At 38.8% G+C, this 23,791-nt stretch overlaps 1 pseudogene; it reads right to left on the minus strand.

Moving 5' to 3' along the window:
* Positions 1-1,688: 1,688 nt before the first annotated feature.
* On the minus strand, positions 1,689-22,720 carry LOC122444784 (annotated as a pseudogene).
* Positions 22,721-23,791: the final 1,071 nt, after the last annotated feature.

Consider the following 23,791-nt stretch of genomic DNA (forward strand, 5'->3'; position numbering starts at 1 on the left):
ATTGTAAGCTGGAAAGCGTCTGAATGACTAAGCCCAAGGCTCAGAGACCCAACTGCCTACGTTTATGTGGTCAATGCTTATCATGTAATCAAGAATTAAGTGACTCTATATTAAAGGTGGTCAAATAAAAATTTAATATGCTACAACAAATAGTTTTTTATATGAAAACTTTTCATATATTTTGTGACATAATTTTTTTAATTTTACTATTGTCCAAGTAAATTAAAGCCATGACGACAAACTGTATCATTGCTTTGATATGTTTTAAAACACAGTATAGTGATTATAAATTTTATTGTAGATGAAAATGCCTTTAAAATAAAAAATATATATGTGTCATGATTATTTGTTGATACAGAATGTTCAGCATATTTTATATTCTAGAATTAGAGGGTGTATGTTAAATTAGGGCATCAAACAGCATCAAAGTACCAAGTTATGTTGCTTAGCTCAGGCATTATCTAAATCCATTATTAGAAATAGCAATGTACTAATATTGCTGAAGTTTTGGGGCATTGATTTCCTAACCAAATGCTCCATATTTTATAGTTCCCTACAAGTGCATAAATAGTAGTAACTTTTGCTAGCAGAATGGATACTAGGTGCTTAATTTTTTTTCCCAAAGTTTTTGAAATAGAAAAGAAAACTTCCTTCTGTTTGACTCAAATCGGGTTTCCAGATGTGTGGGGTCAAAGGTTGGAAATAAAAGTATCAAATTCTGGGCTGGTCTACTCCAACAGCCTGCCCAAATGTGTGCGAGCTTTCCCAGAGGAAAGTTTGTCGTTTTCTTTTTTCTCCTACTTCTCCTAGTAAGAGGTCCTTACTAACTCTGCTGAATAAGAGCATTCTAATTCCACCTTGTAAGTGACCTGGGTCGTCTCTTGTATTTATTCTTCAGGAATTGACTGCACTATGAACCATTAAAATGCTTGTTATAAGTGCATAAATTTGGAAAGCTCCTGATCTTCTTCCCCCTGAGTCTGACATTGCCACGTTCTACTTAGTAACATTTGATGTTCTCTGTCTCTGTTAACTAACTACTATTATAAAATGAGAGCTATAGGGTGAACTAATAAAAAAAATAGAGACATCGTGAACGTGATCCTTTTTACCCTGCTGAATGGTTGATCTTTAGCAATTACTTTACATTTTAAGGATAAAAACTTTTTTGCTGGCTATGTACATTTAGAAAATATCTAGAAATTTGAAATTTTACCAAAAAGTATGTTAAAGGATTCTTTACAAAGGCTTGAGTTAGGATGTCAACTTGAAATATCTACTATCAAAAATAAACCTGAAGAAACATCTATGACTGTTATTCTTCTTAATTACTTATCAATATACTCTACACTTTCTGAGTTGTGGAGTCATACCTTAGAGATATTGTGGGTTCAGTTCTAGATGACTGAAGTGCAGCAAATATCACAGTAAAGTGAGTCATGTGAAACTTGGTTTCCCAGTACTCATAAAAGTTATTTTTATGCTATAAGGTAGTCTATTGAGTGTGCAATAGTGGTATGTCTAAAAAAACAATATCCATGATTTAGTAAAAAATGCCTTATTCTAATTCTTTTTTTTTTTTCCCAATTATCTTTATTAGTTGGAGGCCAATTACTTCGCAACATTGCAGTGGGTTTTGTCATACATTGACATGAATCAGCCATGGAGTTACCTTATTCTAAAAAATGTCAACTATCACTTGAGACTTCAGAGAGTCAAAATCTTCTTGCTAATAAAGGAGTTTGCTTCAGAGCTGATGGTTGCTGACTGATCAGGGTGGTGGTAGCATCCTGAAGGCTGGGGCGGCTGGGGCAATTTCTGGAAATAAAATATAAGATTTGCCACATCAGTTGACTCTTCCTTTCACAAAAGCTTTCTCTGTAGCATGCAATGCTATTTGATACCATTTTACCCACAGTAGAATTACCTGCACAATTGTCAATCTTCTCAAACTCTGCCACTGCTAGATGTAATATTTTAAACCTGTGGTTGTCATTTCAACAATCTACACAGCATCTTTACTAGGAGTAGTTTCCATCTCAAGAAACTACAGTCTTTGTTCATCTCTAACAAGTAACTCCTCATCCTTTAAAGTTTCACCATGCGATCACAGTGATCCAGACACATCTTCAGGCTCCACTTCTAATTCTAGGCCTATTTCTACCGTGTGCTCAGTTACAGCCTCCACTGAAGTCTTAAACCCCTTAAAGTTGTCCATGAGGGTTGGAATCAACTTCTTTCAAACTCCTCTTATTGTTGATGTTTTGATCCCTTCCCATGAGTCACAAAGGTTTTTTTTTGTTTTTTTTGTTTTTTTAATGAAGATTCTTAAGAGAATCTAGAATGGTAAATCATTTCCAGACTTCCAATGACTTTGTTCAGATCCATCACACTGATCACTATTTGTGGCAGCTAGAGTCTTAAAAATGTACTTCGTAAACAATAAGACTTAGAAGTTGAAATTACTCCTTGATCTATGTGCTGCAGGATGGATGTGGTGTTAGCAGGCATGGAAACAGTAAGCTCATTGTACATCTCCATCAGAGCTCTTGGGTAACCAGGTTCATTGTCAATGGACAGTAATATTTTGAAAAGAATGTTTTTATTCTCAACAGTGGGCGTAAAATATCCACAAACTATGTTATAAACAGGTGTGCTACACCCAAGCTTTGTTGGGTGTAGAACACAGGCAGATTTAGCATAGTTCTTAAGCAGCCTTGCGTTTTCTAAATGGTAAATGAACCCTGGCTTCATCTTAAAGTCACCAGCTGCATTAGTCCCTAACAAGAGAGCCAGCCTGTCCTTTGAAGCTTTGAACCAGGCCTTGACTTCTATTCTCCAGATATGAAAAGTCCTAGAAGGCATATTTTTCCAATAAAATGCTGTTTGATCTATGTGGAAAATCTGTTGTTTAGCATAGTCACCTTCATTCATTATCTTAGTTAGATCTCGATAACTTACTGCAGTTTCTACAACAGCACTTGCTGCTTCACCTTGCACTTTTACGTTATGGAAAAGGCTTCTTTCCTTACACTTCACGAACCAACTTTTGCTAGCTTCAAACTTTTCTTCTGCGGCCCCCTTACCCCTCTCAGTCCTCATAGATTTAAAGTGAGTTAAGCCTTTGTTCTGGATTAGGCTTTGGCTTAAGGAAATGTGGTGACTGGCTTGATCTTTCAAAACCCTCTACATATCAACAACAATGCTATTTCTCTTATCATCTGTGTGTTCACTGCAGTAGCTCTTTTAATTTCCTTCAAGAAAATCTCCCTTACATTCACAATTAGCTGTTTGGCACAAGAGGCCTAACTTGCAGCCTATCTCCACTTTCAGCATGTCTTCCTCACTAAGCTTAATCATTTCTAGCTTTTGATTAAAGGGAGAGATGTGCAACCATCTTTTTCACTTAAAGTCTATTTTAAGGTTCTTAATTGAGCTAATTTCAATATTGTTGTGTCTCAGGGAATAGGCAGGCTCAAGCAGAAGGAGAGTGAGGCAGAATAGCTGGTCAATGGAGCAGTCAGAGCATATATACCATTTATTGATTGAATTTGCTATCTTACATGGGCACAGTTTTTGGCAGCCCAGAACAATTACAATGACAATATCAAAGATCACTTATCACACACAGATCACCATAACACATACAGTAAAAATGAAAAGGTTTGAAATATTATGAAAATTACCAAATAAGACACAGAGATAGGAAGTGAGCAAATACTGTTGGGAAATGGTGCCATTGACTTGGTGGAGACAGGGTTGCCACAAACCTTCAAATTGTAAAAAATATATTATTTGCAAAGCTCAGTGAAGTGAAACACAATGAAACAAGACTTTAGTAACTCAGCAAATATACAATGAGCAAATATTAAGAAGTGCCTAGCACAGAGCCAGAACAATAGCAACAAAAATAGTCTCTTCTCTTCTATTAAGATTAAGTTGAAACATTGCAAGTACTCTCTTTCCTGTAGTTTTTTTCTAGGGCTTTCACCCCTTTATATGAGTTGTAAAACTAGGGGACATCTCATGAAACAGTTTCTAAATCTGGATATTTGGCCAATGCCTCACAGCCTCATGGTGAGAAAGACACAGAGAACAGTGAAGGAAGATATGGAGGATAAGTAGTGAAAAAAAATTATGGTGGTAATAAATTTGTTGCTGTCTCATCAGTAAGTCCTGTCTGACTCTTTTCAACCTCATGGACTGGATCACCCATCCCCCAGGCTCCTCTGTCCATGGGATTTCCAGGCAAGAATACTGAAATGGGTCACCATTTCCTTCTCCAGGAGATCTTCCCAACTGAGAGAAACGTGCTCCACAAATCCACAGCTGCTCCACTGCAGGTGAATTCCTTACTAGTGAGCTACCAGGGAAGCCCTGGTAGTATAGTAAAATCAGTCATTTCAGTTGCTCAGTCGTGTCCGACTCTTTGCAACCCCATGGACTGCAGCACACCAGGCTTCCCTGTCCATCATCAACTCCCGGAGCTTACTCAAACTCTTGTCCATAGAGTCAGTGACGCCATCCAACCATCGCATCCTCTGCGTCCCCTCTCCTCCCACCTTCAATCTTTCCCAGCATCAGGGTCTTTTCCAATGAGTCAGTTCTTTGCATCAGGTGGCCAAAGTATTGGAGTTTCAGCTTCAGCATCAGTCCTTCCAATGAACACCCAGGACTGATCTCCTTTAGGATGGACTGGTTGGATCTCCTTGCAGTCCAAGGGACTCTCAAGAGTCTTCTCCAACACCACAGTTCAAAAGCACTAATTATCTTGTGCTCAGTTTGCTTTATAGTCCAACTTGCACATCCTCACATGACTACTAGAAAAAAACAGCTTTGACTAGATGGACCTTTGCTGGCAAAGTAATGTCTTTGCTTTTTAATATGCTGTTCAGGTTGGTCATAGCTTTTCTTCCAAGGAGCAACTGTCTTTTGATTTCATGGCTGCAGTCACCATCTGCAGTGATTTTGGAGCCCCCAAGAATAGTCTCTCACTGTTTCCACTGTGTCCCCATCTATTTGCCATCAAGTCATGGGACTGGATGCCATGATCTTAGTTTTCTGAATGTTGAGTTTTAAGCCAAGTTTTTCACTCTCCTCTTTAACTTTCATCAAGAGGCTCTTTAGTTCTTTACTTTCTGCCATAAGGGTGGTGCCATCTGCCTGTGTGAGGTTATTGATATTTCTCCCAGCAATCTTGACTCCAGCCTGTGCTTCATCCAGCCCCGTTTTTCTCATGATGTACTCTGCATATAAGTCAAATAAGCAGGGTGACAATATACAGCCTTGAAGTACTCCTTTCCCAATTTGGAACCAGGCTGTTGTTCCATGTCCAGTTCTTTTTTTGTTGTTGTTATTGATAAGATTACTTATTTAGTAGGAGGATTTATATTGTTTTGTGACAATTGCAAGTAAGTATTTTTAATCACAGGAAATCTATTTTTTTTCTCACTTATTTTTATTAGTTGGAGGCTAATTACTTTACAATATTGTAGAGGTTTTTGCCATACATTGACATGAATCAGCCATGGATTTACATGTGTTCCCCATCCCGATCCCCCCTCCCGCCTCCCTCCCCATCCCATCCCTCTGGGTCTTCCCAGTTCACCAGGCCCGAGCACTTGTCTCATGCATCCAACCTGGGCTGGTGGTCTGTTTCACCCTTGATAGTATACTTGTTTCAATGCTGTTCTCTCAGAACATCGCACTCTCACCTTCTCCCACAGAGTCCAAAAGTCTGTTCTGTACGTCTGTGTCTCTTTTTCTGTTTTGCATATAGGGTTATCATTACCATCTTTCTAAATTCCATATATATGTGTTAATATACTGTAATGGTGTTTATCTTTCTGGCTTACCTCACTCTGTATAATGGGCTCCAGTTTCATCCATCTCATTAGAACTGGTTCAAATGCATTCTTTTTAATGGCTGAGTAATATTCAATGGTGTATATGTACCATAGCTTCCTTATCCATTAATCTGCTGATGGGCATCTAGGTTGCTTCCATGTCCTGGCTATTATAAATATGCTTCTTGATTAAGTTGGATTCAATAGGACCATCTCCCTTTGGCCGTATTAGTTACCGTAATCAATCGAGTGACATATTTGCATTGACAGGTCTTCTTCACATATAAATCGAACCATGGTAAGACTCATTGAGAACCATCTTAGATTCTGCTTTCCCAAAAATTCAAAACAAAACAAACAAGTCTCTTGTTATAGTTGCTTCCTTTTCTTGTTTCCCTTTACTGCAAAAAATACTTACATTTGGGCTTTCGTGGGACGCAGGACTAAAGGATCCCCTGCCACTGCAGGAGACGCAGGAGCTGTGGGTTCAGCCCCTGGGTTGGGAAGCTCCTTTGGAGCAGGAGATGGCAACCCGCTGCATTATGCTTGCCTGGGAAATCCCACGCACAGAGAAACCCAGAACCTCGGAAGCACGGGGTCACAGAGAGGCAGCACAGCACAGTACTGACATTTACCTCTGGTGCTGCTTTCTCAGCTCTCGTTCCAAAACAGACTTTCCAAAATACCTTAAAAAAAAAAGTATTCTGAATGCATATATCCTATTGCCCACCAGCCATTTTATTCACAACATCTTCAAAAGCATCACTATGAGCTTATCCAATTATGAGCTTATCTCTTCCCTCCCTTTCACTGCCCTTATTTTCCTAATATCATTAACAGCTCAAACAAATATTTTTTCTTCTAAAATAGGATCCTGAACTCACACTTGACTGTCTACACCCATATTTCTCACTTTTAGGTGGTCATTGCGTCCTGACAATCTTCCTTGGAAATGTTGAACCTGAACTATCTCTTTTCAGATAGTCTGCCCATTTGGTGTTGGAGAAGATCTTGAGAGTCCCTTGGACTGCAAGGAGATCCAACCGGTCCATCCTAAAGGAAATCAGTCCTGAATATTCATTGGAAGGACTGATGCTGAAGCTGGAACTCCAAAACTTTGGCCACCTCATGCGAGGTTCTGGGGTACAGCATAGTGATTCAGAGTTTTTACAGATTATACTCCATTGAAAGTTATTACAAGAAATTGACTATAATTCCCTGTGCCATACAGTATATTCTTGCTGTTTGTCCAGAGAAAGAAAAATACTGTATAAAACCATTTATATGTGAAATCTAAAAATAATACAAATGAAAGTATATGCAAAAAAGAAACATATTCACATATGTGGAAAATAAGCCAGTGATTATCAAAGGAGTGAGTGAGGGCGGAGGGGCAAATTAGAGGTATGAGATCAAGAGATATAAACCACTATGTATAAAGCAGGCAATCAACAATATCTTCCCATTATTTTGGATCAGTTCCTTTCACATGTGGGCAGCCTGGTTCCTGCTTATCCAATCATCTGGAAATACTTCTGTCCTCCAAAATGTTAAATCCCTAAATCCCTAAACGTAGAAATGCCCAAGGAATGGTTTGAGGACTCTTTTAAATTTCAAAATTCAAATACTAACATTAAAATTTGCATAATTGATAAAGGATAAGCAGTTAAAGGGCTTCCTTGGTGGCTCAGTGTAGAGAACCCACCTGCCAATGCAGGAGATGAGGGTTCGATCTGTTGGTCAGGAAGATCCCCTGAAGAAGGAAATGGCAATCTCCTCCAGTATTCTTGCCTGGGAAATCCCATGGACAGAGAAGCCTGACAGGCTACAGTCCATGGGATCACAATACAGTTGGACACAGCTTAAAGACTTAACAACAACAAATAGCAGTCAAAATATACCATTCCTTGAAATATGATTAGATAAACCTTTAAAGATCACACTATTAATATATATCTTCCAAGTTTTTGAGGTGTTTCTTTATACAATTTCTCTGCCTTTCAAAATATCAACAAAGATAGATTAAATAGATTAAACATGCTTATTATTACAGTTTATTGAACCAATTCCACTCCTAATTCACCCCTACACATAAATATGTAATTTGAGGGGAAAATTTATCAATTTTAATAACTTATTTTGTGTCTCGGTTAAATCTTTACCACGGTAACATCCCCCCTTGGATGTTTTTCCAAACCTCCATCCACCCAACTCTAAGACGTATTTTGTTTCAAAACTTCCTTTTACATGATCTTACCCTCTTTAGCAGGGTTTCCCTGGTGACTCAGATGGTAAAGAATCTGCCTGCAGTGTGGAAGAACTGGGTTCAATCCCTGGGTCAGGAAGATCCCCTGGAGAAGGAAATGGCAGCCCACTCCAGTGTCCTTGCCTGGAGAATCCACGGACAGAGGAGCCTGGTGGGCTACAGTCCGTGGGACCACAAAGAGTCAGACATGACTGAGTGATGAACACTTTCACTTTTCTTTATACATAGCAGTGTGTCTCTGTCAGTACCAATCGCCCAATTCCTCCCTTCCTCCCTTTCCCCCTGGTAATCATAATATTGTTTTCTACATCTATAACTATCTGTTCTGTAGATAAGTTCATTTGTGCATTTATTTAGGTTCTGCATGTACGCAATATCATCTGACATTTTAATGCAATGTTTTTCACGACTGAACGCTCATTAAGTTTGATGCTCATAGAGATGAACACCTGCGGTTTCAAATCATAAAACAGTTGTTTTTGTTCGATCACTCAGTTCTGCCCGACACTTTATGACCTCATGGACTACAGCACACCAGGCTTCCCTATCCTTCAGTTTCATGTCCATTGAGCTGATGATGCCATCTATCCATCCCATCCTCTGTTTCCCCCATCTCATCCTGCCCTCAGTCTTTCCCAGCATCAGGGTATTTTCAAGTAAGTTGGCTCTTCACATCAGGTGACCCAACTATTAGAGATTCAGCTTCAGCATCAGTCCTTCCAATGAATATTCAGAGTTGATATCCCTTAAGATTGACTGACTTGATCTCCTTGCTGTCCAAGGAACATCATTAAGAGTTTGGGAATTTTAAAGTTATTAGAACGTTAATTCAGCCTTGTTTGTATACAACTATCAGTCACTCAGTTCAGTCACTCAGTCATGTCCGACTTTTTGTGACCCCATGGACTGCCACACACCAGGCCTCCCTGTCCATCATCAACTCCTAGAGTTTACTCAAACTCATGTCCATCGAGTTGGTGATGCCATCCAAACTTCTCATCCTCTGTCATCCCCTTCTCCTCCTGCCTTCGATCTTTCCCGGCATCAGGGTCTTTTCCAGTGAGTCAGTTCTTCATATCAGGTGGCCAAAGTATTGGAGCTTCAGCTTGAACATCAGTCCTTCCAATATTCAGGACTGATTTCTTTTAGGATTGACTAGTTTGATCTTGCAGTCCAAGGGACTCTTCAAGAGTCTTCTCCAACATCACAGTTCAAAAGCATCACTTCCTCGGTGCTCAGCTTTCTTTATAGTCCAACTCACACATCCATACATGACTACTGGAAAATCCATAGCTTTGATTAGCTGGACATTTGTTGGTAAAGTCATGTCTCTGCTTTTTAACATGCTATCTGGATTGGTCATAGTGTTTCTTCCATGGAGCAAGCATCTTTTAATTTCATGGCTACAGTCACCATCTGCAGTTATTTTGGAGCCCCCCAAAAATAGCCTCTCACTGTTTCCATTGTTTCCCCATCTATTTGCCACGAAGTGATGGGACCAGATGCCATGATCTCAGTTTTCTGAATGGAGTTTTAAGCCAACTTTTTCACTCTCCTCTTTTATTTTCATCAAGAGGCTCTTTAGTTCTTCTTCCCTTTCTGCCATAAAGGTGTTGTCATCTGCATATCTGAGGTTATCGATATTTCTCCCAGCAATCTTGACTCCAGCTTGTGTTTCATCCAGTCCAGCATTTCTCATGATATACTCTGCATATAAGTTAAATAAGAACGGTGACAATATACAACCTTGACGTACTCCTTTCCCAATTTGGAACCAGTCTGTTGTTCCATGTCCAGTTCCAACTATTGCTTCCTGACCTGCATACAGATTTCTCAGGAGGCAGGTCCGGTGGTGTGGTATTCTCATCTCTTGGAGAATTTTCCACAGTTTGTTGTGATCCACACAGTCAAAGGCTTTGGAGTAGTCAATAAAGCAGAAGTAGATGTTTTTCTGGAACTCTCTCGTTTTTTTGATGATCCAACAGGTGTTGGCAATTTGACCTCTGGTTCCTCTGTCTTTTCTAAATCCAGCTTGAACATCTGGAAGTTCATAGTTCATGTACTGTTAAATCCTGGCTTGGAGAATTTTGACCAATACTTTGCTGGTGTGTAAGATGAGTGCAATTATGCAGTAGTTTGAGCATTCTTTGGCATTGCCTGTCTTTGGAATTGGAATGAAAACAGACCTTTTCCAGTCCTGTGGCCACTGCTGAGTTTTCCAAATTTGCTGGCATATTGAGTGCCATACTTTTCACAGCATCATCTTTCAGGATTTGAAATAGCCCAACTGGAATTCCATCACCTCCACTAGCTTTGTTTGTAGTGATGCTTTCTAAGGCCCACTTGCCTTCACATTCCAGGATGTCTGGCTCTAGGTGAGTGATCACACCATTGTGATTATCTGGGTCATGAACATCTTTTTTGTATAGTTCTTCTGTGTATTCTTACCACCTCTTCTTAATATCTTCTGCTTCTGTTAGGTCAATACCATTTCTGTCCTTTATTATGCCCATCTTTGCACAAAATGTTCCCTTGGTATTTCTACTTTTCTTGAATAGCTCTCTAGTTTTTCCCATTCTATTGTTTTCCTCTATTTCCTTGCATTGATCACTGAGGAAGGCTTTCTTATCTCTCCTTGCTATTCTTTGGAACTCTGCATTCAAATGGGTATATCTTTCCTTTTCTCCTTTGCCTTTGACTTCTCTTCTTTTCTCACTATTTGTAAGACCTCCTCAGACATCTATTTTACTTTTTTGCATTTCTTTTTCTTGGGGAGTCTTGATCACTGTCTCTTGTACAATGTCACCAACCTCCATCAGTAGTTCTTCAGGCAGTCTGTCTATCAGATCTAATCCATTGAATCTATTTGTCACTTCTATTGTATCGTCGTAAGGGATTTGATTTAGGCCATACCTGAATGGTCTAGTGGTTTTCCCCACTTTCTTCAATTTAAGTCTGAATTTTGCTGTAAGGAGTTCATGATCTGTGCCACAATCAGCTCCTGGTCTTGTTTTTACTGACTGTATAGAGCCTCTCCATTTTTGGCTGCAAAGAATATAATCAATCTGATTTGGTTTTGAGCATCTGGTGATGTCCATGTGTAAAGTCTTCTCTTGTGTTGTTAGAAGAGGGTGTTTGCTATGACCAGTGTGTTCTCTTGGCAAAACTCTGTTAGCCTTTGCCCTGCTTCATTCCATACTCCAAGGCCAAATTTGCCTGTTACTCCAGGTGTTTCTTGACTTCCTACTTTTGTATTCCAGTCCCCTATAATGAAAAGGACATCTTTTTGGGGGGTGTTAGTTCTAAAAGTTCTTGTAGGTCTTCACAGAACCATTCAACTTCAGCTTCTTCAGCATTACTGGTTGGGGCATAGGCTGGATTACTGTGATATTGATTGATTTGCCTTCAAAATGAAGAGAGATCATTCTGTCGTTTTTGAGATTGCACAGATGGTTTGTATGCAACTATAGCTTTCTTTTGTGGGTGTTATTTACAGGGTAGAAATACTTTCTAAATCAGAAATCTCTGGTAGGACACAGTACTCGGCATCACCGGATAATGTTTTAAAAACCTTTAGGCCACCAGCAGGCTTAAAATGGGTTTGTGTCTCATATCTACACTTTCAAAGTCCTGCAGGGACTTCACATATTTTTTTTTTTTTTTTGTAGTTTAGATTTCATTGAACTGGAGACTTCACAGTGAAAACCTTTAATAATCTTGAAGAAAAATAGCAGTTTGGTACACTAGCAGAGCCTTTTATTCTCACTTTCCTGCCCATTAAATGTAATGAATTAATCTCAACACTTTGCTAAAAGTCTTTAACTAGAAGTTTTTGCATCTGGAATGAAAATGCAAAATGTTCTGAAATACTTTAGAAGTGTTCAGTGTTTCAAACTGTTTCTAACATGACACAACTTAAACTTCAAAGAAATGGCGATTTATTCATAAAACAAGTGTGGTTTTGGATGATGGCTCAGAGCATGGACCTGTGCTGGTCTGCGACACCCCTGAAATCCTGAATGGTCTATCTCAATTTAAGTACTTGAATAAAATTTTCCATTTGTAGCCTTAGCTACTTTTAAGTGACTAAGTACACTTTAGTACAGTTTTAATACTGTACTTCTTAAGAGGTTACTAAAAGATTTTCTTTAAAAATTGTCAATATATCAACACGGACATGTGATATGTAATAGAATTGTCTACTGAAGTTTAGATAATAGCCACAGTTTCACTGAAAATCAGCACCAGTTTGAAAGAAATAGCTGAATCAATTTTCTAAATAGAAACTTTAATAGGAAAGAGAAAACAATCTGTGAGAACACATACTTTTTTAAACATTAAAAATATTCTTTTACTATATATTGTACTATGTCTTAAATCAATTTCCTAGATTATTAGAAATAAATGATAGTTATTTTCTTCCAGAGTATGATTAAAATTATTTACCAAACGCTTTGCTTATTCCAGGGACTTACTGAAACAATGCAAAATTAGTTAAAAGGGTAATCTTTGAATACTTAGAATTAATGATTCAATAGAAATTTCCAGGCTGATATAAATCATTACCGTAATGTATAGAACATATCTTATGTGGCAGGCACTGTTCTTTCTATTTAATTATTTTTAATTACATACTATTATATATAAAATATTTTTTAGATGGGGAAAATGAAGCATAGAGACTGTGCCTTGTCTAAATCTGCCGTCGAAAATCACATAGTTAATAAGTGAAGAAGTTGGGATTCAAATTCAGAGTTCATGATTATAACCATTATGGTAAACAGCCTTCAAAGAATCACCCAGACTTGACTGAAGGCTGTTTATATTTTAAGTCTTTAAAGAGGTTGCATAATATTGGTAAGTATATAGAAATAGAAACTGGCAGCAGAAAAATCAGGAAAGAGACGGGATAACTATATAACTCAGCTTTTCAATTGCCAAGGACATAATATCTGAGAAAAAGCTGTATTAGTATTTTAGAACCAGAAATTTGAAAACCATTAATAAATGCATTTAATTTCACAGTGATACTTTGCCACCCATTTTAAACATAGTTTGTATTTAATTAGTACTTAATTTATTATATATATTTCTACCCACTAAGAAGGTTTCTGCTCTTTCGAATATAAATGAGTGTTTTATTCTTTTAAGCACAATTTTTTAAAACTTAGGTTATTTTTCTATTATTCTGTGAACAATAGCAACATTAAAATCTTATAGAACTTTAATGGAATAAAAATTAAATTGAGCTGTTAGCCAGACAAAGGGCTTTTATACATTAGTCACTAATGTGCAAAGAAAATAAGAAAGCCACTTTTCCAAGAACAAAAATTGCTCTTTCCTATAGCATGACTCAGAGTCTGAGCTGTAAATAAAGAGGGACACAGAGAGGATGAGAGGTGATAGCACTGACAACATGGATGTCTATGCATATAGAACCAAACTAGCAGCTGAGACAGCTTTTAAAAGTCTTTCTAAGAAAAACTCCAAAGGTTTTAGTCAAAGTCCTTACCCAATATTCCAGAGCCACCATAGCATGTGCATGCTTATCTGTACACACGTGCGTGCTTATCTGTACACAAGTGTGTGTGTGCCAAGCTGCTTCAGTCCTGTCCCACTCTTTGCAGCCCCATGAACTATAACCCACCAGGCTCCTTTGCCCGTGGAATTCTCCAGGCAAGAATACTGGAGTGGGTTGCCGTGCCCTAACCCAGAGAATCTTCCTGATCTAGGGATTGAAGCTGTGTCTCCTGCACTGAAGGCACTTTCTTTACTGCTGAGCCATGGAGGAAGTCCTGGTCTGTATACACATATAAATAACTGACTGTATATATATTTGTATAAATATATGTGGTTATTTCATAGCTATAATATACCTGTATTTAATCTTAGTTGACCACAAAACACCTGTGGAGATAGGAGGAATAGAAATAAGTAAATATGTGTATATATATTTTCTATATATAGATGTTGTTGTTTAGTAACTAGATCGTGTCTGACACTTTTGCAACCCCATGAACTGTAGACCGCTGGGCACCTCTGTCCATGGAATTCTCCAGGCCAGAATACTAGAGTGGGTAACCTTTCCCTCCTCCAGGGGATCTTCCCAACCCAGGGATCGAACCCAAGTCTCCTGCATTGCAGGTGGATTCTTTACCAGCTGAGCTACCAAGGAAGACTGTATTGATAGATAGGTAAATATGATATTACAGATTTTATATAATATACATATTACGGTGCACATAATGTGTAGGTATATATGGAGAGACAGAGGAGAGAGAGAAAAAAAAATGGGGGATGCCAAGAATTATTCTTCTCAGCTGGTGACAGACAACCTGGAGATATTTTATCAACCGTCTCTGAAATTTTCCACTTTCTCTCCTAATCTTCATATACCTCAATCCCATATACTTTTTTCTAGGACACAAAAAATTAGGTTTATCAAGAGTATTTGTAATATATTCTTAAACAAATCATTCAAAAAGCATACTAAAACAGGTTAAATATCTACTCATATTGTAATAGTTCTCACATATTTTTCACAAACTGCCTCTTTAAATACAGGCTAGAGTTAAAGAACAATTAAAAACATATTTTTTGTTTTTTTTAACATGTATAATAGCATGACCAACTGTTCATTAGCTCTAGTAATAGAAGCACTGAGAACATGGAAAACTGTGAAGAAAGTGTCTCAGCAAACATCAAACATCTAGTCTTCTGGCTCACTCACTGTCTAGTTTTCACAATTAGTACCAGTGGTAAATCACTTGTCTTATTATTTATGCTTTTTTTTTTCACTGAAAAATATTAAGAAGCAATGAAATATCCAATTTTTTTTTTTGTCCACAGGTTTGCGTTCTCCTTGTCATTGTTTATTTGACTGCACATTATTTCACCAGTTCTAGAATGATTCAGTATTAGTTTTTGCCAAGTGTTGGGGGACTAAAATGCATCCCAGATTTAACCAATTATAATTGCACCTGGAATGGTCTTCTCTTCCTGAAACTTCCCTTGTCTCCTCCCCCAACAAATAAACAATAGCACAACCTCATCGTAATTTTTTTAAACTTGAATCTAAAGCAAGTCATTTCAGAATGGTCCTTAAAAACAGTGTTAGTGTTATGACCTTTTATGCTAGGGTAACTTTCTTTATGTCTGCAAATGCCACCAATGGCTCCTACCCTAATGAGCGATTGACTGTGAAGATCTATATTCACCAGGTGGGGATGTTGCATCAGGAAAGAGCACAAGGATTTTTCTGCTGCTTGGGAAATACAGAGGGCAAAACCATCTGTGTTTTCAGGATAGGACATGAAGTAAGAGATGCTTAAAATATTGTGAAAATATTTCATTTTGATGCTGAAGTAGATTATCTACATTAGGTAAATATTTGCAAGTTGGAATTAATTTATTGGTATTTTTCTTTGTGTCTTGCTAGCAGAAAGTGTTTTGTTATCAACTGCTCTTTCCCATCCTGGGAAAGCATTTATGAATACCTAAGGGAAGTAAGGTGTAGTGGACTTTTTTCTTCAATTTCCTTGAGATGGAGCTGTAGCTGTAGGTCTATTCTATTTCACCATTTCACAATTTGTTTTAATTCCATTTTAATTTCCTTGTCATTAGAAGAAAATGCTATAGTCTTAAGATCTCCACATGGATGGCTATTCAAAAATATGATTAGTAACTATAGATACATTTTTGTTTTTTCATTTTAACTATGATTCTTTTATTGCATTTTTAAAGAAAAATAGATGAGATTGACAAATTAAGTTTTATTTGTTTGATCATAAACATTTCACATGTGTATCTATTAAATTGTATAACATGCTTTATTGTGTATGCCTCTGAAGTGAACTGTGAATATTTCAGGCTGTAGAAAAGCACATTTTCAGGAGAACTTCATTTTGAGGGATTCTCTGAGGTAATAGCTTAAAATACCTAGGAATGAGGACACACACATACAAAACAGCAAATTTTCACTTAATTTTTCTCCCTATTTTGTTTCAAGTGAGCAAAAAAGAATTATTAAAGGATACAAAGTTTATTCAGAAATTGCTTATCAGGCACAAATGAGCTATATATATTATGAGGTCTCATTCTGTAGTTCAAGTCAGGAAACTAAAGAAATTCTACATCTCTGACTACAATGCCTTGGGTATCAGGTTACTTTGTCACATCTCTATACTTACCACGGGTAGATTAAGGAAATAAAAACAGTGCCAATAAGATAATGACAAGAAGAGGAAGAGGAGGAGGAAGAGGACAGGGAGGGGATGAGAAAATACCCCAGACATTAACAAAGAGAATAAACGCTCCAACTCGACCTCCCATGTATCTAAGGCAGTTACTTCAAGGAATTCTGAAACCCAGCTTCCACAAACACATCCACTATGATTATCACACATTTTCTATCTTGATCATTTCTCCTGAGGTGGCTCCCACTTAACCAATTCCATGGCCTGAAGAACTGTCATAAATTGTTTACCATGAAACTAGAAATTACCATCCAGAGGGAAATACATATTTTTAAATACATATTTAATTAATTATTTATTTAAATGTATATAATACATAATTTAAATTTATACAATATATATTCATTTAATTTTATAATTATAATAAATTATATATAAATAATAAAACTATATTATTATAATAAATATTTATTATATATTTATATAATAAATAATTTAATTTAAATAAAATTTAAAATTAAATATTATTTGGAGAATAAAATATTAAGATAATGAGATCATTTTCTTTAAATTTATTTTTTATTGATGTATATATATAATATTATGTGCTACAGATATACAATATAGTGATTCATGATTTTTAGAGGTTATATTCCCTTTATAGTTATTGTAAAATATTGGCTACATTACCCATGTGGTACAATATATCCTTGTAGCTTATTTTATACCTGATAATTTATATCTCTTAATTCACTATCCTTTCATTATCCCTCCCCTACCCCCTCTGGTAACCACTAGATCAATGATATCATACAGTATTTGTCTTTTTTTGACTTATTTTACTTAACATAATGCCCTCCAAGTACATGCATGCTGCTGCAGATGGCAAAATTGCATTCATTTTTATGGCTGAGTAGTATTTCATCGTGTGTGTGTGTGTGTGTGTGTGTGTGTGTGTGTGTGTGTGTGTGTGTATATATGACTTTTTATTTTCACCTGTTGATGGAACTTAGGTTAGATCATTGTTAACAATAACAATAGCTAGCATTTACTGAGTGCCCACTCACCACTGGGCACACACTACTGAGTCCAGTCTGCATAAAGGGCTTAGCACATTGCCGAGCATAGTAAGTATCAATGAAGTGCTGGTATTATCATTAGGGCTTCCCCTGTGGCTCAGCTGGTAAAGAATCTGCCTGCAACGCTGGAGACCTGGGTTTGATCCCTGGATCGGGAAGATCCTCTGGGGGAGGGAACGGCTGCCCTCTCCAGTACTCTGGCCTGAATGATTCCGTGGACTGTATAGTTCATGGGGTAGCAAAGATTCGGACATGACTGAGTGGCTTTTACTTTCAATTTCAGTATTATAATTTCTAATTTTCCCAACTTCCATGCAAGATATATATTATTATTCCCATTTTCCAGATGAGAAACTTGGGGCTCAGAGCAAGTAAGTAGTTCAGTAATTATTAGCAATTTGTACTTCATAATGGTTAATCTTTATAACTACCTCTCAAGGTAGGTAATATTCCCACTTTGTTATTAAGAATGCTGTGATTCAAAAAAGATAACCTGAGTGAAGGCTCAGGATTAGAAATTGAATGCAGGTCCACAACTCTTCCCCACCCCAGCCCATCTCATGGCAAATTCCATATGCTCTGTGAGCAGTCTACTCACAATTCCTTTATATGAGTAGTAAGGAATATGGTGTTTTTTTTTTTTATTTGATGAGAAGGTGGCAGGGAAGGATTGGAGGCTAACTTCCTATTAACATTAGTATTAATCTGTAGCAATATTCAGGAGGGCTTAATATGTGGCAGCTACTATGCTAAATGTGTCACACAGATTATTAATTTTCAGAATAATGCTATGATGTAAATACTGCTACTGTCCTCACTTATGAAAAGGGGACGCTGACACTCATTTGACTTAAGTAGTCAGTAACCCAAGTAAGGGACTGGAACCAGATAGCATGCTATCTTATTTAGCATTTTCTTGAGTACTGTATTGGTGCATATTCCTCAATCCTAGAGTCTGAGGGGCCTGTAAAACTAGTTTATAACCTAAGGTGGTTGGAACTCCAGCAGTACATGTTAATTTTTTTTCAAAATTTATTAAAATATATTGCATGAAGGATCTTGTGGAGCTTAATTTAGCAGAAGGTCAAAAGCTGAATTAGAGTGAGTGGAGATTGTGGGGAGGCATTAGGTAGAAAGAAATTGCGGTGCCTTAGGCATATGCTGATGATATTTCAGTCATAAGCCCTTGAGGCTTGGGAGGGGAGTTGGCAGGAAAGTTTTTTTTACATGAAATGTTGATTTTCTTCAAAACAGAAGACTGTCCACATGTAATGTGAACCCAAACTACTGCTTTGGAATGCCTCTAAAGTAAAAGCAGTTACTTTATAATCACAACTAGACAAAGGGACATCACACCACAGAACTGATCCAAATGATGAAGTAATTTTCAAAACCCAGTACAACTAAGGCTTGGCTTGGAAACATTTTCTGATGTGAATGAATAATTGTTTCGAATTTCTTCATTCTGACTTTTCACTTTTCATTTGCTGACTGCGCATTTTCTATGTGGCATGGACTAGAGTTTTCTATCATAGGATAATAACATATCTGAAACAATCCCAACTAATGAAAGACATGAAAAAGGAAAATGTAGTTTTCCGAAATCCTTAAGATACCCCCATTTTTTCCCACTTCAGAATAGGTACAGTCTTACATTGCACCTGTCTTCTTGGAAATTTTGTGTAACTATGTTTCTGTATATAAAAAATATTACACAGTCATGCTTCTTAAAGAAATCCTGTGGTGGATCCTTTGCTGTTAATTAATCTCTCTTAGTAGATCCGCTTGTCAATCTTGAATCTCTTGATCGGTCTTCCTTGGTGTTTCACCTATATTGTTATTTACTCAAACAACTTATAAAATGAGTCCTTCTTTATACAGAGGAAAAAATAAATACTAAAGTTATAAAATAACAATAACCTTGAGAAAAATTTACAGGAAATAACATGATTATTTTCTAATCCAGATGAACATATTTGAACTATTTAGCATTTCAGTATCAGTAATCATTGAGCTCAGTTCAGTTCATTTCAGTCCTCACTCATGTCCAACTCTTTGCGACCCCATAAACTGCAGCACGCCAGGCCTCCCTGTCCATCACCAACTCCCGGAGTTTACCCAAACTCATGTCCATTGAGTCAGTGATGCCATTCAACCATCTCATCCTCTGGCATCCCCTTCTCCTCCTGCCCCAATCTTTCCCAGCATCAAGGACTTTTCAAATGAGTCATCTCTTCCCATCAGGACAAAGTACTGGAGTTTCAGCTTCAGCATCAGTCCTTCCAATGAACACCCAGGACTGATTTCCTTCAGAATGGACTGGTTGGATCTCCTTGCAGTCCAAGGGACTCTCAAGAGTCTTCTCCAACACCACAGTTCAAAAGCATCAATTCTTCTGCACTCAGCTTTCTTTATAGTCCAACTCTCACATCTATACATGACCACTGGAAAAACCATAGCCTTGACTAGATGGACCTTTGTTGACAAAGTAATGTCTCTGCTTTTTACTATGCTGTCTAGCTTGGTCATAACTTTCCTTCCAAGGAGTAAGTGTCTTTTAATTTCATGGCTGCAGTCATCATCTGCAGTAATTTTGGAGCCCCCAAAAATAAAGTCTGAGCCTGTTCCCACTATTTCCCCATCTATTTCCCATGAAGTGAAGGGACCAGATGCCGTGATCTTAGTTTTCTGAATGTTGAGTTTTAAGCCAACTTTTACACTCTCCTCTTTCACTTTCATCAAGAGGCTTTTTAGTTCTTCACTTTCTGCCATAAGGGTGGTGTCATCTGCATATCTGAGGTTATTGATATTTCTCCCAGCTATCTGGATTCCAGCTTGTGCTTCATCCAGCCCAGCATTTCTCATGAAGTACTCTGCATATAAGTTAAATAAGCAGGGTGACAATATACAGCCTTGACATACTCCTTTCCCTATTAGGAACCAGTCTGTTGTTCCATGTCCAGTTCTAACTGTTGCTTCCTGACCTGCATACAGGTTTCTCAAGAGGCAGGTCAGGTGGTCTGGTATTCCCATCTCTTTCAGAATTTTCCACAGTTTGCTGTGATCCACGCAGTCAAAGGCTTTGGCAGAGTCAATAAAGCAGAAATAGATGTTTTTCTGGAACTCTTTTGCTTTTTCAATGATCCAGCAGATGTTGGCAATTTGATCTCTGGTTCCTCTGCCTTTTCTAAACCCAGCTTGAACATTTGGAAGTTCATGGTTCATGTATTGCTGAAGCCTGGCTTGGAGAATTTTGAGCATTACTTTACTAGCATGTGAGATGAGTACAATTGTGCAGTAGTTTGAGCATTCTTTGGCATTGCCTGTCTTTGGAATTTGAATGAAAACAGACCTTTTCCAGTCCTGTGGCCACTGCTGGGTTTTCCAATTTTGCTGACATATTGAATGCCACACTTTCACAGCATCATCTTTTAAGATTTGAAATAGCTCAACTGGAATTCCATCACCTCCACTAGCTTTGTTTGCAGCAATGCTTCCTAAGGCCTGCTTGACTTCACATTCCAGGATGTCTGGCTCTAGGTGAGTGATCACACCATTATGATTATCGTGAAGATCTGGGTTGTGAAGATCTTTTTTGTGGAGTTCTTCTGTGTATTCTTGCCACCTTGTCTTAATATCTTCTGCTTCTGTTAGGTCCATATCACTTCTGTCCTTTATTGAGCCCATCTTTGCATGAAATGTTCCCTTGGTATCTCTAATTTTCTTAAATAGCTGTCTAGTTTTTCCCATTCTATTGTTTTCCTCTATTTCTTTTCAATGATTGCTGAGAAAGGCTTTCTTATCTCTCCTTGCTATTCTTTGGAACTCTGCATTCAAATGCATATATCTTTCCTTTTCTCCTTTGCTCCTCACTTCTCTTCTTTTCACGGGTATTTCTAAGGCCTCCTCAGACAGCCATTTTGCTTTTTCCCATTTCTTTTTTTTGGGGATGGTCTTCATCCCTGTCTCCTGGACAATGTCACGAACCTCCGTCCATAGTTCATCAGGCACTCTCTCTCTCAGATCTAGTCCCTTAAATCTATTTCTCACTTCCACTGTATAATTCTAAGGGATTTGATTTTGGTCATACCTGAATGGTCTAGTGGTTTTCCCTACTTTCTTCAATTTAAGTTTGAATTTTGCAGTAAGGAGTTCATGATCTGAGCCGCAGTCAGCTCCCGGTCTTGTTTTTGCTGACTATGTAGAGCTTCTCCATCTTTGGCTGCAAAGAATGTAATCAATCTGATTTTGATGTTGGCCATCCGGTGATGTCCATGTGTAGAGTCTTCCCTTGTGTTGTTGGAAGAGGTTGTTTGCTATGACCAGTGCGTTCTCTTGGCAAAACTCTGCCCTGCTTCACTCTGTACTCCAAGGCCAAATTTGCCTGTTACTACAGGTGTTTCTTGAAGTCCTCCTTTTGCATTCTAGTCCCCTATAATGAAAAGGATATCTTTTTTGAGTGTTAGTTCTAAAAGGTCTTGTAGGTCTTCAGTAATCATTAACATATTTTTAAGGCATATTTTATTCCACAGTCAGTCAGTTCAGTCGCTCAGTCGTGTCCGACTCTTTCCGACCCCATGAACCACAGCACACCAGGCCTCCCTGTCCATCACGAACTCCCAGAGTTTACTCAAACTCATGTTCATTAAATTCGTGATGTCTTCCAACCATCTCATCCTCTGGCATCCCCTTCTCTTCCCACCTTCAATCTTTCCCAGCATCAGGGTCATTTCAAGTGAGTCTGCTGTTTGCACCAAGTGACCAAAGTAATGGAGTTTCAGCTTCAGCATCAGTGCTTCCAATGAACACCCAGGACTGATCGCCTTTAGGATGGACTGGTTGGATCTCCTTGCAGTCCAAGGGACTCTCAAGAGTCTTCTCCAACACCACAGTTCAAAAGCATCAATTCTTCGGCGCTCAGCTTTCTTCACAGTCTAACTCTCACATCCATACATGACCACTGGAAAAACCATAGCCTCGACCAGACGGACCTTTGTTGGCAAAGTAATGTCTCTGCTTTTTAATATGCTGTCTAGGTTGGTCACGACTTTCCTTCCAAGGAGCAAGCATCTTTTAATTTCATGGCTGCAGTCACCATCTGCAGTGATTTTGGAGCCCCAAAAATAAAGTCAGCCAAAGTTTCCACTGTTTAGAATCAAACCCCATCCCCACTAGAGATGCTCAGAGGACTCTCACGAGCCTTGGGCGCACCAGGACCCAAGGACCCCACAGAGACTGAGGCAGAGCTGCGTTTGAGCGTCTCCTGTGAGGGTTCGGGTCAGCAGTGGACGGCCGCAGGGGCAGGGGCGCTGGGTGCAGACGTGGGTGCAGCATAAGCCCTCTTGGAGGAGGTCGCCATTAACCCACCACAGAGCTGCCAGAACTGACGCAGGACTGGGGAAATGGCCTCTTGGCGGCACAAACAGAAGCTTATGCACCAGGACCCAGGAGAAAGGAGCAGTGACCCCACAAGAGACTGGCCCAGACTTGCCCGTGAGAGTCCAGGAGTCTCCATGGGAGGCGTGGGTCGCGGTGGTCTGCTGCGGGGTCCGGGGCACTGGATGTGGCAGTACATACCTGGGGTCTTTTGAAGGAGGTGACATTACCTTCATTCCCTCCACCACAGCTTAAAATGAAAGAAAGTGAAGTCGCTCAGTCGTGTCCAACTCTTTGCAACCCCATGGACTGTAGCCCAGCAGACTCCTCAGCCCATGGAATTTTCCAGGCAAGAGTACTGGAGTGGATTGCCAGTTCCTTCTCCAGGGGATCTTCCCGACCCAGGGACCGAACCCCGGTCTCCCGCATTGCAGGCAGACGCTTTACTGTCTGAGCCAGCAAGGAAGCCCTCGGTCACTTCGTGTCTAACTGTGTTAAGTGAACGTGGTACACTAAAACATTTCTAAGGTTGTTCCCAGTTATGGTTTTGACCCAGTTTGGAATTTAGAGGAAGTTTTTGAAACACATGGCAGAGAGGGTACTTTTATTTTTCTCAAGTAGAGTGAGAATTTTCTCTGCCCTCCTCCTGCCGAGACATGGAGACGAGTGCCAGATGAACTGGCAGAAGAGGCATGACTACATCCGTGAAGCCTGGGCGTCTGAGAGCCATCAGTTATGACCCAGGACACATGAACAAAGCTGGCTTGTTTACACTATAAGGAAGAAGGCTTAATAAAAGCTGTAGTGATTAAGCCAGTGTCACCAGAGGGGAAGGAGAGACAGATATCAATAGGACAGAAGAGAGGATCCAGAAGTGGACTCACGCCACGTGGTTATGTAAACTGTGATAAAGTTGGCACACACACATCGGCAGAAGTGTGTCCTGTTCAGTAAACTGGTGGGTTAATTGGAAGGACCTGTGGGGGGAAATGGGGGTCTTCAGTGTTAACTCATTCCAAATACAAAAAC

The sequence above is a fragment of the Cervus canadensis genome, chromosome 7, assembly GCF_019320065.1.
Source record: "Cervus canadensis isolate Bull #8, Minnesota chromosome 7, ASM1932006v1, whole genome shotgun sequence".
Classification (NCBI taxonomy): Eukaryota; Metazoa; Chordata; class Mammalia; order Artiodactyla; family Cervidae; genus Cervus; species Cervus canadensis.